This window comes from Apodemus sylvaticus, chromosome 3 (genome assembly GCF_947179515.1).
Source record: "Apodemus sylvaticus chromosome 3, mApoSyl1.1, whole genome shotgun sequence".
NCBI lineage: Eukaryota > Metazoa > Chordata > Mammalia > Rodentia > Muridae > Apodemus > Apodemus sylvaticus.
In genome coordinates, this window is record NC_067474.1 from 150,556,560 (window position 1) to 150,577,378 (window position 20,819).

The window sequence follows — 20,819 nt, forward strand, 5'->3', positions numbered from 1 at the left end:
TCTAAAAAGAGATCCTAAAATTAGTAAGTAATGGTTACAGACATTAACCATGCAATTTAAACTGAATTACATCTAAATAAATTAGATCTAACAAATTACATCTAAATACATTTTCTGGAAAAAAAAAAAGACACCTTAACATTTCTAATAGCATGGGGAAAATGCTGTCTCCTACTCCTCCTCTTCCTCTTTGTCTTTCCATGTTTTAAGACAATGTCTCACTGTGTAGCCCTACCCACACTGGACCTTGCTATGTAGACCAGGCTGGCCTCAAATCACATAGACCTGTCTGCCCCTGCCTCCTAAGTACTTGGCTTAAAAGCCAAGTACACTAGCATGTGTGTATATACAGACACAGGGTTTTGTATAGACTGGGCTCCCTCCAACTCCTGATCCTCCTGTCTCAGATTTGAAAGTGCTAGCATTGCTAGCATGCACCATCATGGCCAGTTTGGAAAGGGGAGCAGCCAGTGCTTGACGGAACCTGAGCACAAGTGTACTTTAAAAGCACATGGACGTGCATATGTATGTGCAGAGAGGATATAAAATGTGTGTTAATGCTAATGGTGGTAATTCCTAAGTACTGTCCTAATAGGGGATTCACTGTCCTCTTTATGTACCAATTAATTAATTAATTGGTGCTGGAGAACAAAACTGGGCCTCAAATGCTGGGCAAGCAAGCGCTCTGCTATTGAGCCTCGTCTCCTGCTCAAGTGTGCGCTATATAGCCAGGGCATTTAAAAAATCAGAACCCGGGGGCTTACAGTGCAGCTCACTTGGTATTGTGCTTGCCTAAAACCTGAAGCCCTGGGTTCTAGCCCAGCATCATATAAACAGGTACTGTGGTACATATCAATAATCATAAGCCCAGAACTCAAGAAGTAGGAACAGGGGGATAGGAAAGTTGCCCTGGAACACAGTTTAGGATACACTAACTCTAGGATACACGAGTTTCTATTAAAAAAAAAAATTTAAAACATCAGAAACTTGGTAAGCCTGTGTAGACTGCTTCAAAGCCAGGATCTGACACAGCTCACCCTCTAAACATTTACACTCCTGCTATGTGTAAACCTTTGTAATCAAGACACTGACGGCCAGGAGGATATTTCCTTACACAGGGTGGGGTTTAAGCACACTTAACTCAGGGAAAGAGAAGCCATACATTTCTTACATTACCCACAGACGCTCACCTGCGTCCTTTCTGTGGTAGGCGTTCTCTCTCCGCAGGTGTGGTTCAGTACTAAACCAAACTACACAGATGTGGTGTCACCCCCAATGGTAAAACAAACTATGCTGTAGATTATTCGATCTGTGTGGGGCTCAGGTTCCTCCCCTCCCCTCCCCAAAGGCTGGGTGAGCCCAGCAAAGGCACTGCCGGTCAAGAGCACAGCAAGTGCTTATCAACCAGGCACCTGCTAATTTAATCTCCAGTGTCACCACCACCTCATCAGCTCTGCAAGGAAACAAAGACTGGAGAAAAGGGGGCTGGATCGATGTTTCAGTGCTTAGGAGCATATCTGTTCTTCCAGGAGACAGTAGCTCACAATCCTGTAACTCTAGTTCCAGGGGATCTGATGCTGGATCATGCCTCCATAGGCACCTGCACAAATATACACTAACCCACACATATACACATTGATTTAAAATAAATCTATAAAACTATTTTAAAAATTTAAAAGAAATTTACAGATCACTGGGACGGCTGGTTTCCACAACTCCATTGCTGGGAGCAGGCATCTGATTCCTATCCTGCCTCTAACCACCACCCTAGGCAACTAATTGCTTTTCCCAGATTCTCTCGATTTCTAATGAAAGTCTTCTTGAGGCGTTTTACAAGATACAATGAAGCAAAAACATCAAAATAGCATAGCAAACTGCTCAACCCCTCTCAGCAGCTGACTAATTCATAGAAACAAGCGATTCTGCACGGCTATTACAACAGAAGGAGGCTCTGCGGGACTTAGGTGCCTTTCTGGGCACGCTGCTCTGATCCAGTTCATCCAAGATTACTCTTCACAGACTCCACTGCAAAATCCCCTGAGCAGCACAGCCGCCTAATGAGCGACTGGGGATTGTGACTGCATTACACTTAATGCCAACTTTCCCGCCTTGCAGTCAAGAGTCTCAACAAGCAATCACTGCTTTAATGCTTTCAAATCCAGCCTCTTAAGTGTACAAAAGACCCTTGGCTTTGTCACTGATAGGCCTTTTGCTCTGACCTGAAAACCTGGATGACTTGCAAGTTCTCCTAACTTGATTATCTGAATATATCTTTCTTCGGCAGGGAACACATCTGGACTGCACATTTAACACAGGGCCAAATCCCCATCTAATGCACAAGCGAAAGCGCCCAGGCAGGGACCCAGCATCCCACTAAGCGCTGTGCTGCCAGAGGCTGTGTGCTCAACAGTAAAGGTCTGGAGTGTGCCCTCTAGACATAACTGCCCAGGAGTGAACGTCAGCTTGGCCCCAGTGAGTTAAGACTTGAGGCAAGTTGATTATTCTTGGGAACTCAGTTTCCTTGTGGGTAAAATGGAGATGACATCAGGGCTTTCTTGGCTCACAGGTAGTGTGAACATAGCCTACTCTACATAAACAAGTCCACATATACCAACAGCTCCTGCAGGACCTATCACAGACGCTCACAGTGAGCTCTTACCGCCCCACACGGGACGATGCTTCGAGGAGAGGAACATGAACGTTCTCCCGCTGAAATGAAATGTTTGCTTTCACTGCTGGGCATCGTCATTTTTAAGTTATATTTTTGTCTTTGATATATATCAGATATTACATAGTGGCTTTTGTGAGCAAAGAGTTGATACATTCTCATTGTCATCTCACATAGCTGATTTGGGATGGAAGCCAACTAGGAAAGGGGGGGATGGGACAATGTGAGGCCTCTCCTCCTAAGAGCCCCAGGCTAGGGTCTGAGTCTCATACAGACCCTGCATATAACAGGAATGAGGAACTTCTTAGGTGACCCCAGCCCAGTTCTCAGGTGTCATAGTTGAGTGTTTTATCTTGAAGTTCCTTGTCCATGGGAGTCTAGGAAGAGACTCTTCCTGTTTCCTATCTTACATGTGCAGCTGCATCTCATGCCAATGGTCTAGGACATCCTGTGGATACCTACCATTCCTCACTGAGAAGTCAACTGGAGCTGGGGATTAAACCCAGGGCTGAGAGTATTCACCCCAGACCCAAGTCCTTATTAAATTCACAATAATAAATAGCTGTCCTTTGGCACCTGTATATGTTGATTTTAGTCCCTATCAGTTATCAAAGCCTTTGGATGCCCAAAGCTCACAGAACATGTGTGCAGAACTCTGAATTACCCATACACATCCTGTGGTAAACTTTTATGTCCTGCAAATGCTTTGTAAACAGCTGTTCCAGCAATTGTCCAGGAAAGGAAAACTTGTGAACATGTTCAGAACAGGTGCATTCTTCCCCAAATAACAAAGTTGGCTGAATCCATGGATGAGAAACCCATAGGCAAACAGGGTCAACAGTAATTGTAAAAGGTAGGCAATGAGGAAGACAATAGCTTCCTCGCTGAGGAACAGGATAGATGAAGACAGCCGCAAGGTTGCCATAGGGACTCATTGGCAGTAGGCACCACTTCCTAAGCATTTCTTGTACTCTAAGCATGGCAGTAAGTATCTTATACAAGTGGCACGACACAATCCTGTAAAACCAGCGAGTCACTTACCAATAGTAACCTCTTTCCACTGAGGAAGAGGAAGCTTGACAACAAGAGGCGATCTGCCCAAGTAAACAAGTCAGTAAATGAACTCACGCTGTCTGATGTCACAGATGACACATTGTTACCAGAAAGCTCTAAGGCCCAAGCCTGAGAACATCAAATTAGATGAACCTAGTCCTCTTACATCTGAGCAACTGCTCAGAGGTACCACACAGAGTAAGCAAGGTATTTCTGGCATCAGAAAATAGGGGTGAAGTTCCCATGCACAGCACCTGCCCAGCACCAAAAAGGCCCTGGATTCCATCCCCAGCATCATTGAAACTGACAAAACAATAAAGCCTTCTTAGTCTCTGCTGTACGAAGTCCTGGTACAGTGTAAACCTTCAATGCTCTCACAAGCCCACATGCTAAAAGCATGAACCTCAGTAGAGCTACAGTGAGGTGGTGAAAGTTTAAAAGGTGAGGTGCCCGGGAAGTTGGGCACTGGGGCATGTCCTAGAGGGGACAGTGTATTCTGCTCCTAGCTCACCACAGGTCCCAAACCATCAGAGTCAACCAACCATGGGGCAAACCAGGAGCCCAAACTCTTCTTTCGTGGCTTGCTGGATCTCTTGGGTGTTTTATATGACCTCATGCTCGGTTTCCCAGCGGTGTCTGAGAATGGGGTGTGCCCGTCCACCCAGAACTCTACCGACCTCAAGCCAATGCCTTTCAGGATGCCCGGCACTCTATAGATAAGACACTTGGCTCTCAGGGAGCTCATTGCCCAGCTGGGAAAAAGAACCCTCTCTCTGCCTAAATCTGCCTTTTCTTTTGCCTTTGTAGAGAAGGCTGGGAGCACAGAGCGACTCCAGACACCTTTCTGCACCATGTCCTACCGAAATGCTCAGATCACTCGCCCTCAGGACCCTCTGTGTGCGCTCCACAGAGCGACCACGACCACGGGCATTCTCCTCTCCTATGCTGTTAACTTCTTCCTTTGTCTTTGAAGAATTGGGAATTGCTTTCATCTCTAGCTTCCCCCAGTCCATCACTGGGGAGTGTAACAAGAGGGTTATCTTAAGGAACTAACAAAAAAAAAAAAAAAAAAAAAGCAAAAGTGTAGCTTCTCCACTGCCTTTAACTCTGGCAGAGAGCCTGTGGGATTCCATCGTTATTTGCTCAAAAAATGTTCAAAGGGAAACAGGAAAATTTTCATCCTCACCATTCTACAGCCTAGGAAAGAAACCCAGAACTCAAGGGGCCAATTACTCCACCGTCTGGACTTTGACCTTCAGAAGTCTCCCTCTGGTTTTCACCTGACTGGAACTGAGGGCAACTGACAGCAGAGGGCAGCTGAACGAGCAGCTTGTGTCCAGGGTGATCATATGTAATGACTGCCAGGCCCTCAGAGAGACGCTCCGGAGCTCCAGTGCCATGCAGACCTACAGGCTAATAGAGCACATTCCACTGTCCCTGCTTTAAAGTCCCTACCTTCCTGATCGGGCTAGGAGCTGGGCACTCAGAACCAGGGCAGCCCTTTGAAAACCAATCACGCCTGGCGGCTCTAATAAAGCCAGGGGAGGGGCCAGAGCAAGCAGAACACACAGAGGCAGGGAAGCGTGGGCAAGGGTGGCTCTGCCCACAGGAGGGACAGGAGTGAGGAACATTCTGGAAGATCGGGCCAAAGCTAAGCACACAGCCAGGCTAGGGACAGCACTCCTGTCTCCCTTTTTCTGCTTTTCTCATGACAAGTGGAACTGAAAATTTAAAAAACAATCTGGAGAGGGCCTTCTACAGAGCGAAGCCTCACTTACCTTGGCAGTTCTAGTACAGAGCCTTCAACGCTTGCAAGACTAGGAAGGAGTTTACCACAACCTTATCCACAAGTTAATATACTGGAAATAATCTTTCTTCATAATTTTTAGAAATGGGAGCTGGGAGCAAAACTGGTTGATTCTAGCTCAGTGGGAAGCACCACCATGCATGCGCTAAAGGTCCTAGTACCACCACCACAGTAATAACTAAGGAAAAGAAAAGAAAGACTAATAATTGGGACCTTAAATTGTAAAAATAAACACATAGGAAGAACAGCGAACGGCCTCAGCAGGTTATATCTCTCTATGTACATACATGCAGAGCTCATGTTATATCATGTTATATCTCTCTTTGTACATACATGCAGAGCTCATGGAAGTGAGAGGGGCTCAGGGGACAGTGAGGGGAGACTGTGGGGTGGAAACGATGGAAACATGGGACTCACATATAAAATTCTTAAAAATAAAATGTTCAAATGCTCAGTGCCAAAGTTCTAAAAACTGTAGTAATTTGAGCAATGGAGCTGGGGCCCCTGTGGGGCCTTTTGTCTGAAACAAAGGCTGGCTCGCAGGCTGCGCACTGGAGTACACCTCAGCTTCAGTGACATTGGTATTCACTGGCTTCCACTTCCAGTTAGAATCAGAAAATGTGAAAATCTAACTAAAATAGGGGAAAGCTCTTCATTCAGGTGACTCTACCAAAGGGGTGGGGCCAGCAGGATCCAGTGCCTGTGGCCGTGGCCGTGAGGGTCACACAGGACAGAATTATGTAAAACACCTAGCGCAGTCCACGGCACTCTGATCAACAGCAGCATTTTATCACCGACATGCTACTGCCAGATGGGTTAAGGCAGAGAACTGCTCTGAAGCAGGCTGCAGACTTAGGGGTTCCTGGGTGTGGAACAGCAGGGACCTTTTCAGGTACAGCTCCCAATGTCCTCTCCCTGTTGCAAAGCACTGAGTGACAGGAGCTTTAATCAGAGAAGAAAAGAAGCAGAGACCAACAGAAACAGGGGCTCAACCCACAGCAGCTTCTCCCACTGCCTCCTGCTTACGTAGAGAGGTCGGCGTGTAACCCACTAGTGATGTGTAATACAGTCAACAGCTGTGTTGGACACCTTACAAATCACACCACAGAAAAGAGGACCAGTGATGAAGCCGTATGCCAGGCTACACGCTGAGCAAGTGCAATCCCTTCTCAGTTCAATCCCTCGCACTAAAAAGAAATACATCAAATCACCTTAAAAGAAGAAAGTGTGGCCCACACTGGCAATCCCAACATTAGGATGAAAAGGCAAGAGAATTAGGAATTCAAGATCATCCTTGTTGACACAGGGAACTCAAGGCCAGCCTGCGTCACATGAACCCATCTCAAAAAGAAAAGCAGTCAGGGTCTGCTAACGGGGTTGATAAGAGACACCACCCACTTCTCACTAAGGTCCTAACATTCACAAGGCATTTTTAAAGCACACCCTTAAGCTTGTCAACTAGGTCTGACCAGTTCATACAAGAAACAAAACCTAAAAAGGCACTTTTGGAACTCTAGACACCAAGGTCACAGACCTGAACAAAGCGGCTTTCCTTTGGTTGTTACATACAACATTCCAACACTCGTTATCAGCTCTGCTCCTCGAGGGGTCAAGGGCCCCGTGAGATCTGATTGAGGTGATGGGCTTTCCTCCAGGAAGAGTGAATGGCATTGGGGGGAACTCTCAGGCATCTTCGAAGGACTCATAGATCCACTGAGGGTCAATATTCCCTGGAGATTAAAGACCTTGGGTTTTGTGGATCGGTTATCCTGCATTTACTCTGTGTAAGGAAAGGAGTTACTTGGTGTTGTGATTCTGGGATCTGAGTTAAATAGCACCAAGGAAACAGGAGGAAAGCAGCTTCCTTTCCTTGCCCTCCATTTCCTGGAGGGCTGCCAGGGCCTCACAGTGTGCTTTCTCCAAATGAAATACAGTAGCCTCTGCATAGCTTAAAGAAAATGACTGCTTCACACACACACACACACACACACACACACACACACCCCGCCTCCCAATTCAATTTCCTTGGAAAACCAAAGCACTCTCGGGGTTGAGAGTTGAGGGAGGCTGAAGGCTGGTGCCTTCCCCCGGGTGTCAGCCCAGGTGGTGCTGGGGAGGGGTTATGTGAGTCCTTGGTGTGAGGCAACAAGGCACACCAATTTGTTTTTCAATCTCTTTTCCTTCAGTTCAGAGCATCATCGCAGACAGACAGCCCAGGAAAACAAGCCGCACTTTGGTTCCTCCCAGCCTTCCTCAATCTCCAAACGCAGCTGAGTGTTGCCAAAGTGCGGCTTGTTTTCCTGGGCTGCTGTCTGCACTGATGCTCTGAACTGAAGGAAAATAGATTGAAAAACAAATTGGTGTGCCCTGGCTCCTCCTGCAGTTTCATACCATGCTTCAAAGCTGGCGTCACCACCTACTCTTTACTGGAACCCAACAGACCCAAATCACAAAGTAGAAACAGCAAAGCTCAGATGGGAAGGTCCCACCCAGACCCAAAATAGCAATTTAATTCTGGGCTTGCAGTTCAACACTGCATTAACCTGCCACTCTGTGGCCAGCTCCCAGCTCCATGCTCTGGCCTGGGTGACATCTTCTGATGACATGCCCAACACGGTTACTGCATACAGTTTAAAGCAAACCCTGACATCCATTCTTTCATATGACAGCTCCAGCAATCCCTTAGCTTAGCACAGCCTGTGGTTTCTCATGCTCACGCTCTGTTCAAACCTATTCAGAAGGCCTGGTGCTTTTCAGGTATTGCATACCATAGTACAGGACGCTACGGTTTTTTGTTTTTTGAGACAGAGCCTCATGATGCTCGCTTTATGTTTCTGGGCTGACCTCAGACCCACAGAAACCCACCCTGTTCTTGCTTTTGAGTGCACCAAGTCTGGCTTAAAGGATGCAACTTTGTTAAGAAGATTTTGAAAGGAAATCCACAATCGATTGCAAACACACCCTGTAGGTAGGATGCAGCACTTCCCCCTAAGAAAATGCAGAAAGTGTAGCTCAGGTACAGCGCACTTGCTTGGTATGGTGCAGGCCTGGATTCCATTCCCGACACCCTCCAAAGTTCAGGTGTCTCCCTCCGACGGAGGAACACAAACAGCTGCGAGCTTAAAGCACTAAAATGATTAAAAATTTTCTGTGTAGACAGTTGTATAGCTTGGTTTTTAAAACTACATTCTGGGTGGATGAGATGGCTCAGTGGATGAAGGGAACCTGCCGCCAGCCTGTCATCTGAGTTCAGACACTCGGGGTAGAACAGCATGGTGGGAGGAGGAGAGAACCAAGTCCTGTAAACTGTCCTTCTTTCTCAGTCACACTGCTGCATTCAGGTACCCACACCTGACCACCACACGCTTGTCTCTCCCCTCTCCTCTGTCTGCCCCCCCCTCTCTCTCTCACACACACACACACATACACAATTAGTATATGCAATTAATGTAATTTTTAAATAATTTAGAAGAACAATTAAATTCCACTTGGGAAAACTGTTCTTTACTTAAACCTAGGAGAAACCTGTCTTCCCCACTCCCCAAAAGATGGAAAACCGCCTATCCTGTCACCCTTCATTTTGCTAATAACGTCTGAATTTACACTGTTATTTAGTACATCTGAGGCCAAATTTGGGTATTTCCAAAGAGATGTAATTACATGTAAGAGCAAACACACTGTATCCCAGCACTCCACACTGAGGCCAGAGGATAGGTTGCCTTACCAGTTCGAGACCAAGAAGACCCCACCCTAGAAAGAAAACTTGAAACCTATTAGGATAGATTCTCTTCTTCAACAAAGACTTTTTTTTTTTTTGAGAAACCCCCACTGTCCTGACTGTAAGGGCAGACAAGGACTCTGGACTCTGGGATACACCAAGTCACCCAGCTGAGCTCTTGGTGTGAAACAAATTCCTAAGTATTTGTTCAACGGCTCCTCAAAATGTGTCTATTTACTGTCCTTATGGATACATCAAGTGTGGCATCGGCGAGTAGCTGAGCCCACAAAAAGTAAGGTGTGGCATTACTCTTGTGGACCTCAGGAGCTTGCAGGAAAGACAGCAGATGGAACACAGCATGACATGATCTCTTTACTTTGGCTCCCTGCTCCCTATGCATAAACCACGTAATACCGGCCATCTCCCCCTCCTCCCTCCCCCCCCCCCCCCGGGGTAAAATGTTAATCCTAACACTATCTGTGTCACAGACTGAGTGACAGTTCACATAAGCCTTAGTGCTAGTGCCTGGCATGAAGACATTGCTCGGTGAGCGTTAACTACTCATTTTATTGCTATGATGCTATGAGATGTGTCTGAAATTATTCATTCTTGCCAGACAGGCAAGCAGGGGTAATGTAGGACTGTAATTCCAGCATTTGGAAGTTGAGGCAAAAAGATCTCAAGTTAAAGGTGAACCTGGGTGGCAGAGCAGGCTTATTTATTTACTTATTATTTATTTATTTATTTTAGGAAAACCATTTCTGTGTACTTGTACATTACCCAAGCACTTTGAAGAATTTCATTCCACAAAGAGGCAGAAGTCGTGGTTATCTTGTGCAATAATACATTTCTAGGAATCATATCTGCACATAGTAGAAGCACCTAACGTATTGCTTAAACTCATTTATGCAAGCATAGGTGTAAAAAAAAAGCCAAAAAACAAATAACTATTAAATGGGTGATGGAGATTGGCAACCTCACCACTTGGAAGACCGAGGAACAGGAGCTCAAGACCAACCTTGAAGGTGTGTGTGTGTGTGTGTACACATATATGTATATTTATTTCCAGGCCAGCCTGGGCTACATAAGATCTTGTCTCAAAACAAACAAAGGACAGGGATGGGAACCTGTCACAGAAGAACCATGTCTACATTGACAGGTGAGCATAATTTATGCCAAGCACTGAAAATTTGCACTTCCTAACCCTAACCCTAGATTGCTTAAACAGCTATAACCCATACCAAAATTTGGATACAATTACGGGGAAGAACACTCCCAGTGGGAGAAAACTTAACAGTGTGAGGCAATCTGACATAGGCTACCATATGGGGGTTGGGTGGGGGTGGGGGATTTCCCAGTGACAGCCTCACATTGCCAGCCCTATAACCTAGCACACCCTAAAACAGCATAATCACATCTCACGTTTTGTGCATGGGTAAATAAACTGCAAAGCTACTATAAACATAAAATAGATGGCCAACTGCACACACTGGGCAGAGGATAACATTGTAAAGAATGAGAAACTACTAGCTTGACCGTTTCATGGAAGCCAGGGTATCGTGTCAATGGAACACTAGCTCAATCTACTTGTGCCTCGGGCCAGGGTTGGCAAACTCCAGTAAAGCGCCGGAGAGAAATGACCAACTCCGGCTTTATGGGCCATTCCATCAAAGCCGAAAAGCAGCCAGGCAACTGCGCACACTCCCCCGCCCCGCGGCAGGCAAGCGGCCCAACACATTAAAAATAATAAATAAATAAATCCAAACGATCATGGCTGACTCTCCGTGCAACTTCACTTCTGGGAGCTGAAGTTTTATTTCTCCACAACTGTTTTAAAACGGATAAGCCAGTCTTGCCTCGCAGTAAACAAAAGCTGAGAGCAGAGAGGGGAGGGAGTCCTCCGGGCGTCGGCATCCGCAGCGCAGCCCGGGAGCCCGGTAATAAGGGCCGCAGTTGCCAGGCAGGGTCCCGCGTCCTCCCGCGGGACGCTACGACCGAGACTACGCCCGGAGCGGGGGCTGTCCCCGGGGCCGCGTCCGGAGGACAGCGGGCGGCGGCGGCTCGGACCGACACGAGCCCAGCGGAGCTCGCTACGCGCGTCCCCTGCGTCCCCCAGGGGTCCCGGGGCGCCCCTCACTCAGGAAGCCTCTGGAGCCTCTGCCGCAACAGGGGTCTCCACGCGGAGTCCCAGCGCCGTTTCTATGGTTACCTGTTCAGTACCGATTCAAACTGCCGTTCTTTATTGACAGCGCCATAGAGGACACGAACACTCCTGCCCGAAGGGAACAATAAAGCTTTCTCCATTCAACAGCGCTGGAGACGCCAAAAGGCAGCCATCTTGGCGCTGGAGAAACGCCGAGGGCCGTAGCCCGGATGTGCGCACGCCGCAGTCACGTGCTGGGGGCGGTCTCGCGAGAAGGTGGTGCCTGCATCACGTGCACGCTCTCCACCAATGGGAGGCTCCCAGGATAAGTTGGTGGTCTGCTCTTGACCTTTGACCTTCCTTGGGAAAAATTTCCTTAGCCTGATCCACCCTCCCTTGCCCAGCTCCCTCTCACGATAGCAGCGATTCCTTCTTTCATAACAGTCACGTGCAGGGCGGGAACAAAACTGATTTCCGGACTGGGCTTGGTGTGAGTGTACACAGCGTTTCTTTTGCCATTATTTTCTCTTGTTTTGACCAATAGCACCACACGATGGTTTTGAACCCGGGCCTGGTGTCCTGGCAGTCAAATGGATGTGAATCGGATCTAGTTACCATGAGCCCACTGGCGCTGGCCATGAGAGCTGTCCCTGCATCACATGGAGACCTATTTGTCCCTGCTACTGATGCTGAGATCCAGGCCTCTGGTTGCAACGTCGAGCTCCCAATGTGATTACAACTGTTCCGTGGGCAATGACAATAGTCGTCCCTGGGCTGTTGCTGTCAGCTTGACTCGATGCATTGCCTTTAAAACAGAAACCCAACCTATGGAGCAGAGCCATCACTCGAATTGCTATCATCTACTACTTACTGTGACTGCATTTGCAGCCGCTGCCAAAGATAATAAACTGGAACAGATTGGGTCATTAGAGTACTCTGGCCAGCTGTATTAGTTCATTTTATAAAATATCCTGACCCCCCCCCCCAAAAAAAACCATCATAATGAGTCAGGTTTGATGGTCCACCCTTTAATCCTGGTGCTTTGGAGGCAGACACAGAGGCAGGCAGATCTCTGAATTTTGAGGCTAGCTTGATAGATAGATAGATAGATAGATAGATAGATAGATAGATAGATAGATATAGATAGATATAGATATAGATATAGATATATAGATATTTCCAGGACACCCAGAACTACATAATTAGACCCAGAATGTAGAAGAGGGGAACCAAGGGGGGAAAGTTTTTACATCTTACAATTGCAAGTTAGTCCATCACTTTGGAGAAGTCAAAGCAAGACAAAGACTTCCAACTGCTAATCACATCACATCCATAGTCAAGAGCAGAGAGAAATGAATGCATACATGTTCTTGCTTGTGCCCAGTTGGGTTATAGGAACAGTTCAAGACCCTTGGGGAATGGGGCCACCCACAGTGGACTGGCAATTCTGACATTGATTGACTCGAGATACCTCCCCCACTCTCAGACGCACACACAGGAACCAACCCAATGTAGACAATCCCCTAGTGACTCTAGGTCGTGTCAAGCTGACAAGATGGCATACCAGGTCCCCTGTTGGTGGCTTGTCAGCACTCAGCTACCTTCTTGCCAAGTCAAACCAATATCTGATAGGGCCCTGCCTGGTGCACTCACCTGGTCACTGTTATCCGCACAGATCACTGTCGCCTTCAGCATCAGATTTATCATTTCCATAGCCTCTAGACCTCCACCTACAACAGTTGTGAGTGCTGATACCCCTACATCTAGCAGCCCCATCCCCCAAATGTAGAGCTGTGAGGTTTAGGAAATACCTAGTGCTCAGCACATAAGTGCTCCACAAGTAGGTACTAAATTATCGTGGTTTTGTAAAGAACAATATGGCTACTGGCCACTGTTCTGTCTAGAAATGTAGTTGACTTGCATCTCAAGCAATAGGAATAAGTTTTAAGCTCCTCTGTTTAACCAGGTTCTGTATTACATAAAGATTATAAGGAGGGATCACAAGACAAGAGGCCACTATGCATAAAGAATTTTTGTGACAGTGGTTACAGAGAATAGGTCCTTTTCAGTGTTAGAGATCAACCCCAGATCTTAAAAATGATAGTGAAGGGCTCTTCCAATGAGCTACACCTCCTAGTCCCAAGAGCAGGATATTTTAAAGCTTTGGTTTTTTCTTATTTTAAATGGAATATCTGGAATCAAGCAAAAATATCTCAGCAGGTAAAGTCACTTGCCACTAAGCCTGATGACCTGAGTCTTACCCCTGGGACCTCATATGTTGAAAGAAGATAACTGATTCCCACAGATTCTCCTCTGACCTTCACACATGCTGTGTCATATGTCTGCCCCCACACAAATAAATAATACGCATGTAATGAAAAGACCACATGGCCAGGGAAATGAGGCAGTGAGTAAAAGCTCTTGTCATACAAGCCTAACCTGAGCTCCATCGCCAGCACCCATGGGGAAGGACAAAACCAACTCTAGAGAGTTGTCCTCTGACCTCTACTTGCGTGTGCTCACACACATGTATGCACATCATACATGCATAAGTAGAACAACAAAAAAACCGCCTTCCCTAGTATGCAAGTACACACACATGGAGGGAAGTGGGGAGAAAAACGGAGGGAGAGAAGGGGAGGAAGTCAGTGAGCCTTAACTGCAGTTTCCAGGTAACATCTACTTGATGTTTGACTCTGAGTATCTCTAATTTAAGAATATGAAGTCCAAAATGTTTCACAACTCAGAAGAATTTCCAGTGGCAATAGACAGTCATAAATAGAAAAAAATTCACACTAGGTGTCACATGGCAAATTGCAGTGAAAACATAGGTAAAGGATCTAAAGCAGTGGCATAGAGGTTAAGGGCATTGGCTGCTCTTCCAGAGAACTTGGATTCCACTTCCAGCACCCACAAAGGTGGCTCACAGCCATCAGCAACTCTATACAAGGGATCTGATGCCCTCTTCTGCCCCCCTCAGGCACCAGGTACCCACATAACGCACAGACCTACATGCAAACACGCAAACACACACACACAAGTACACTGACAATCTAATTTTAAGTAGCCTTCAGTCTAAAAGGCACCTGTATTAGTCCGGGTTCTTTAGAGTCACAGAATGTATGGGCAGTGTCTATATAGTTAGGGAATTTGTCGATGACTTACAGCCTGTAGTCCAACTCCCCCACAATGGTCAGCAGCAGCTGTGGGTGAAAGTCCAAGGATCTAGCAGTTGCTCAGTCCCACAAGGCAAGCAGGCAAGGAAGAGTAAGTCTTCCTTCTTCCAATGTCCTTATATAGGTCTCCAGCAGAGGGTCCCAGATTAAAGGAGTGTGTCACCACGCCTTTAATCCCAGAGGACCTTGAACTCTGAGATCTCCTTGCCTTAATCTTCTGGAATTCATAGCCGCTATGCTTCAAGATCTCCATGCCAAGATCCAGGTCAGAAAATTATATCTCTGAGCCTCCAGATTAGGATCATAGGTGAGCCTTCCGATTCTTGATTGTAGTTCATTCCAGATACAGTCAAGTTGACAATCAGGAATAGCCACTACAGCACCTATGACTTTCACATTTACATGTGAGCCAATCCACCACAGCAAATATTCCAAAATCTGAAATCCAAAATAATTCTAGTCCTAAGCATGTTCAACTAGCATGAGACATTTAAAAAAAGTACCTCTTATTTATTCTTTGACAATTTCATACGTGAAAACATCTCGATCGTATGCACCCCAGTTCCCCCATTTCTACTCCCCTTAACGAGTCCCCTCCCACTTTCATGTCTTCTTTTTAAAAACTGTTTGGAAACCCCTGAGTCCCATTGGTGCTGCCTGATGGAACCCTGACTGGTCTTGTTGTAAGGCAACCGTGGATGCGGTGACCGTGCCATGTCCCAAAGGCAAAGGCAGCTCACACAGCATCCCTTCCTGCCTAGCCCCCTGCTCTTACATCCTCTCCACCTCTCTTTGGAGATGTTCTCTGAGCCCTGGCAGCAAGGTAGAGGCAGTAACCTGATGCAGAGCTGGGCGTTCAGCTCAATAGACACTTACTGCCAGGGTTGCATCTCAGCACCAACTGTTGCAGAAAGAAGTGTCTCTGGCCAAGGCGGAGATGAGCACTGAGCAGGAGACAGTCTTCTGGAAGTGACTTGCCTACGATTCAGGAGGAGAGGCACTGGAAGGCTGGAAGGAGGGTTCATGGTAGGTTGGGGTTACAGAAAAGACGGGTCCTGGCTTCTGGCTGGTTGCCCCATGGAAGAATAAGAAAACAGTGTCTGGACCTTCTACTTCAATAGCTTCACTTTATCAGAGTAGCCACAGCTTTTGTAAAAATAGCGTGTGCTTCCCTATTGGTAGAAGCTTGACCTCGATGGGAAAGATACTTGGAGATTTTCAACTCTTTCCACCTTAAAGAGGTGCTTCTCGGGCCACTGTAAGATGCCCGGCATGGTTCCAGTTCACCGATCCCCTGGGGAGTCCTAGAAGTGTGAACACTCAACTATTATTCAAGTGGTCCTGAGTTTGATCCCCGGCACCAAAAGATGAATGAAACGAAGAACTGCTGTTCCCACCATGCCAAGCCCATACCAGGACATGGACAAGGGACCTACAGCAGCCACCAGCGTTTTACTGCTCACTACAGCAGTTGTCGTTTAGCTCTTTGTATCTCCCTATCATGTGCCGTGCCATGTGAGTGTCTGGATTATCTCATTTAACTCTCATAACTACTCAGGGACCTGGGATTGTGAGGCTGGAAAGATAGTTCAGCAGTTAAGAACATTTGGGACGGAAGAGATGGTTCAGCAGCGGTTAAGAACACTGACTGCTCTTCTTAGGGACCCGGTTCAACTCCCAGCACCCATAGAGCAGCTCACAGCTGTCTACAACTCAAGTCCCAGGGAATCTGACACCCTCCCAGAAGCAGACAAAACACTGATGGACATAAAAATAAAATATTCATGGCTCTTGCAGAGGGCTCTTGAGTTTGGTTCCCAGTACTTACACCAAGCAGTTCACAACCTCCTGTAACTTCAGCTCCAGGGGATGTGATGGCCTCCTCTGGCATCTGTGGGCACCTGTGCTCATGGGCACATAGCCCCCGACATACACACACACACACACACACACACACACACACACACACACACACACTTAAAAATAAATATTTTTTAAAAGGAGGAAACTGACTCAAAGAACGCCAATGATTTGCCAACAAACGCACAGCTCTTCAAAGAATCAGAGGTCTGACTCCAGAGACTGTATATTTTTCAACCTTGAATATTAACTTCTGTTTTATAATATAATAAATATGTTCACTATAAGGAATGGAAAGATTACAGGAAAACACAAAGACAAGAGCAGGAGACCCGAGACAGTAAAGCTCACCACTCAGCTATACTCCGTCATTAGAGCTGAGCATCTCTTCCCCTCTGGATGTAGTTACATTAGTCGGTGGCTGTGGAGACGGTGATGACAATGACAGCTTGTACTCACTGATCGCTGCGCAATGCACATTATCCCAAGCCCTTGCCACAAACCAACACACTCGATTTACCCGGAGAGAGGTGGAGAGACATCATTTTATTAAGATGAGTTTATTGAGCATATTCAGGGTCCACAGCAGCAACCCCCCACACTGATGCTTCCCCCTTAATCTGGTTCCTTCCATGGTGTTGCTGCCTTCCAATCAAATCCCAAGCCCAGAGTCCTGAGCTGCAGAAGCTGAGTCCTTAAATAGCAATTTCCATGCAGCTGCTGCGGGGTCAGCTATCTCTGCTGCTCCCCAAAGCAGTGGTGTTATTTGTGGAATCAAAGTCAGCTACATACAGGCTGCACGCGTGCTCTGTGTTAGTTAGAGCAAGTATCAGGGCTTTGGGTCCCCCTTCCTGCCTTTCCAAGTTCAGTTTCTCCGCCCTTCCTTTCAGTCCCCAGTGAAGTCCCAGTCTTTCAGATCTTGCCCGGTGGCCACCTCAGTCCCAGACAGCGCTGCTGTTGGAATTTGCCAAATATCTCAGAAAGGTCAGCTGCCTGCTCATCTGTCCTAGGTGACAAAAGACAAAAGGGCAAGCGTCTTGCTCCAGCTGCACTGCCCAGCCCGGGGCACTTCTCGAGCCCTGCGCCTGCTGATATATTATAGATGAGTTCAGGGTTTTGGTCTGGCCTAAGGCCAAAGGCATTCTCACATTCTGGAAGTTGGAATCAATGTGTCTGCTGACACATTTCACAGACCCCTCATGTTCCTCTCACCCAGGACGCAAGGGCTGGTTCCCCCACCCCCCTCCTGAAGCCCCCATTGGCCATTCTCCTCAATGTTTCTCTTTCTAGCCTTCAACCAGTCTTCAGCTCCCGTGGATTTTCACTCTGGTTTGATGTCCAACACTACAGGCATGTGCTCACATTCATGGACACATACCACAGAGAGAGACTGTTTAAAATCTCTTTTATCATCTGAGCCTTCGGTGATCTATCTGTCTGCAGAAGGGTTCTGGGGAGATGGAACCAGGAAGTGTGCACACGCTCCCAGTGAGCGCCACCTGCCAACCCACAGCATAATCTTTTTGCCTTGGTGTGGATGGCTTGGTGTGGTGGCCATTGCTGATGCCTGGAGTGACTGGCAGTTTCTTAGAACAAGACCACAGTGACTCTCCTGGCTAGTTTTATGTCAGCTTGACACAAGCTAAAGTCAGCTGAGGGAATGAAACCTCAATTAAGAAAATGCCTCCACCAGCACTCTGGGGGGCAGAGGGAGACAGAGTTCTGAGTTCAAGGCCAGCCTGGTCTACAGAGTGAGTTCCAGGACAGCCAGGGCTATACAGAGAAACCCTGCCTCAAAAAAACCAAATCCAAAACAAACAAACAAAAAAACCAAAAAACAAAAAAAAATGCCTCCAAAAGATCAGGCTATAGGCAATTTCTTAATTAATGATTTATAGGTGAGGGCACAGTCCATTGTGGATGGTGTTACCCCTGGGCTGGTAGGTAGTCCTAGGTGCTCTAAGAAAGCAGGCTGAGCAAGCCACAATGAGCAAGTCAGTAAGCAGCACCCCTCCATGACCTTTGCATAAGCTCCTGACTCCAGGTTCCTGCCCCTCCTGCTTTTCATGATGAACTGTGAGCAAAATAAACAACAGTAACCCTGACTAAGACAGAGACCTTCTGTGTGTTGTTGACTTACAATGCTAGGGACTGCAGCAGGGGCTCCTGCATGCAGACACATGCTCTACCACTGAGTCACATCTTCAGCCCTCACTTGACGGTATCAACATTCACACAAACAACATTAATCTCATTGTGTGTCTCAACAGAGCTTCTGCGTAACTGTGTACATTGCCAATAGCAACATTTTGAAAGCAATCCTTTCCCCTCCCCCCAACAGTGGGTTTAAAATATTCAGAAAACCACTTTGAGAACAGATGTACACGAGTCGGGGATTGTTCTGTATCTACCAAACAGGCAGAGGAGGGATTTCTATAATCCTTTTAAAAATTATGTTTATAGACTTTATCCTAAAAAGCCTTGCATAAAAGCATGACATATCCAAACTCGCCAGACCCAAAGTTTATACAGCTCAACGAACTTCTGTACGGTTAGCACGGCCATGCAGAACAGATGCGGAGCTTCATCTTAAATCTCATGCATTTGGAACCAAATATATTTTATGCTCTTATACTCCACTAAAACCAAAACAAAAAATCTTTGACAGATTTAGAAAATCAATTATGCTCATCTCCTCTGCCATAGCGGTGTCTGTCACCTGCACTCTGCCCTTCCTCCCCTCCTACATGTATCCTTAGTCTTACGTGTATCTATATCCATTCTCTGTGTTACACTGTAGACACCTGTGCATTTGTTTACATGTCTACATATATCTTTGGCTGTATTCCACATGTGAAAGATAACACAAGGTTTATTTCTGAGGTTTTGTGATCTTGCTTACTATCATACACTCCAAACCACCCGTTTTCCTGCCAAGTTTTTAACCTTCATTTTTCTTCAGAACTGAGGCATGTTCCTTTTTTACATATGTCCATTAAATATTTAAAAATTCCCATTGTCCATTCTTCTGTTGATGGAAAGCTGGGTTGGTTCTGTTTCTTTCCTCATCCTCTTCAACATTTGTCTTCAGACGTAGCAAAGACAGCCATGCGGACCAGGGCAGGGTCGTATCTCACAGTCGTTTTAGTGTGCATTTTCCTGGAGACTGAGGATAGTGAACTCGTTTAAAAATAGCTACTGGCCATTTGTGTTCCTTTCTTTCTTTTAAAAACTCTCTACTCAGTTTATTTGCCTATGTGCTGATTAGTAATTTTAATTTCTGCATTCTCTGTAAATTCTATACTTTAGTCCCCGTCTGAAGAGGAGCTGGTTAAGATTTTCTCCCACTCTTTGGACTGTTTGTCTGTTAACTCTGCTGATTGTGTCCTGTGTTGTGCAGCAACATTTTATACTCACGTGTCTGTTGATATTGGAGTTACTTCCTGTGCCGTCGGTGGTCAATGTTAAAAGTTCTTGCTAAGCTAGGTGTGGCAGCTCTCACCTTTAGTCCCAGCTCCCTGGAGCAGAGGCAGGTGAATCTCAAGGCCAGCCTGGTCTACAAAGTGAGTTCCCGGACAGCCAGGGCTACACAGAGAGACCCTGTCTCAAAAATACAAACAAGTAAGTAAGTAAATGAAAAGTTCTTGCTTACCCTAACATTTTGAAGTTTCTTGTGCTTTCTACTAAAAGTTTTAGTGTCTTGAGTTTTAAGTAACGGTATTTAATCTATTTTGAACTGATTTTTGTGCAAAGTAAAAGAATCTAAGTCCATTCTCCTGTAGGCAAAGTCCATTTGTTGAACAGGCCATCTTTTCCCCAAGGCACATCTCGGGCCCCTCTGTCACAAATTTGCTGGGATAGCTTTGCCGGTTCATTTCTACGCCCTCTATCCTGCTACACTGTTCTTCTGTCTGTGTGCTGGGCTGTCTTTATCACTATAGCTCTGTGGAATGATTGCACCTCAGCACAGTTCTGTCTTTTTAGCATTGCTTATCTATTTGTAGTATTTTGTGGTCCCCTTTGAATTCATACATTAATTTTTCTAAACCTGTGGGATACGACATGGGAACTTTGATAAGCACTGCATCTAATTCTGTGTATTAATTTTGGTTATAGATATTTTGCCATATTAATTCTTCCAGTTCAAGAATATTGATCGAATCTTTTCCCATTATCTAATGTCTTCCATATTTTTTCTTTTTCAGTAACTTGGATTTTTGTTGTAGAGATCTTTCATTCTTTGGTTAGATTGTATTTTATATATATATATTTTTTAAGACAGGGTGACTCTGCATAGTCCTGGCTGTCCTGGAACTCACTGTGTAGACCAGGCTGGCCTCAATCTCACAGAGATCCACCTGCCTCTGCATATTCTATAATTCTTAAAGGCTCTG

At 46.2% G+C, this 20,819-nt stretch overlaps 1 protein-coding gene across 3 annotated transcripts in view; it reads right to left on the minus strand.

The window, feature by feature from the left end:
- Zbtb40 (zinc finger and BTB domain containing 40) overlaps nucleotides 1-11,610 on the minus strand; it is a 69,150-nt gene extending 57,540 nt beyond the window's left edge. For all 3 annotated transcript variants that reach the window (XM_052177800.1, XM_052177798.1, XM_052177799.1), the window contains exon 1: nucleotides 11,456-11,610. The gene's annotated coding sequence lies outside the window, so the exon portion shown is untranslated. The remainder of the gene's footprint in view (nucleotides 1-11,455) is intronic.
- Nucleotides 11,611-20,819: the final 9,209 nt, after the last annotated feature.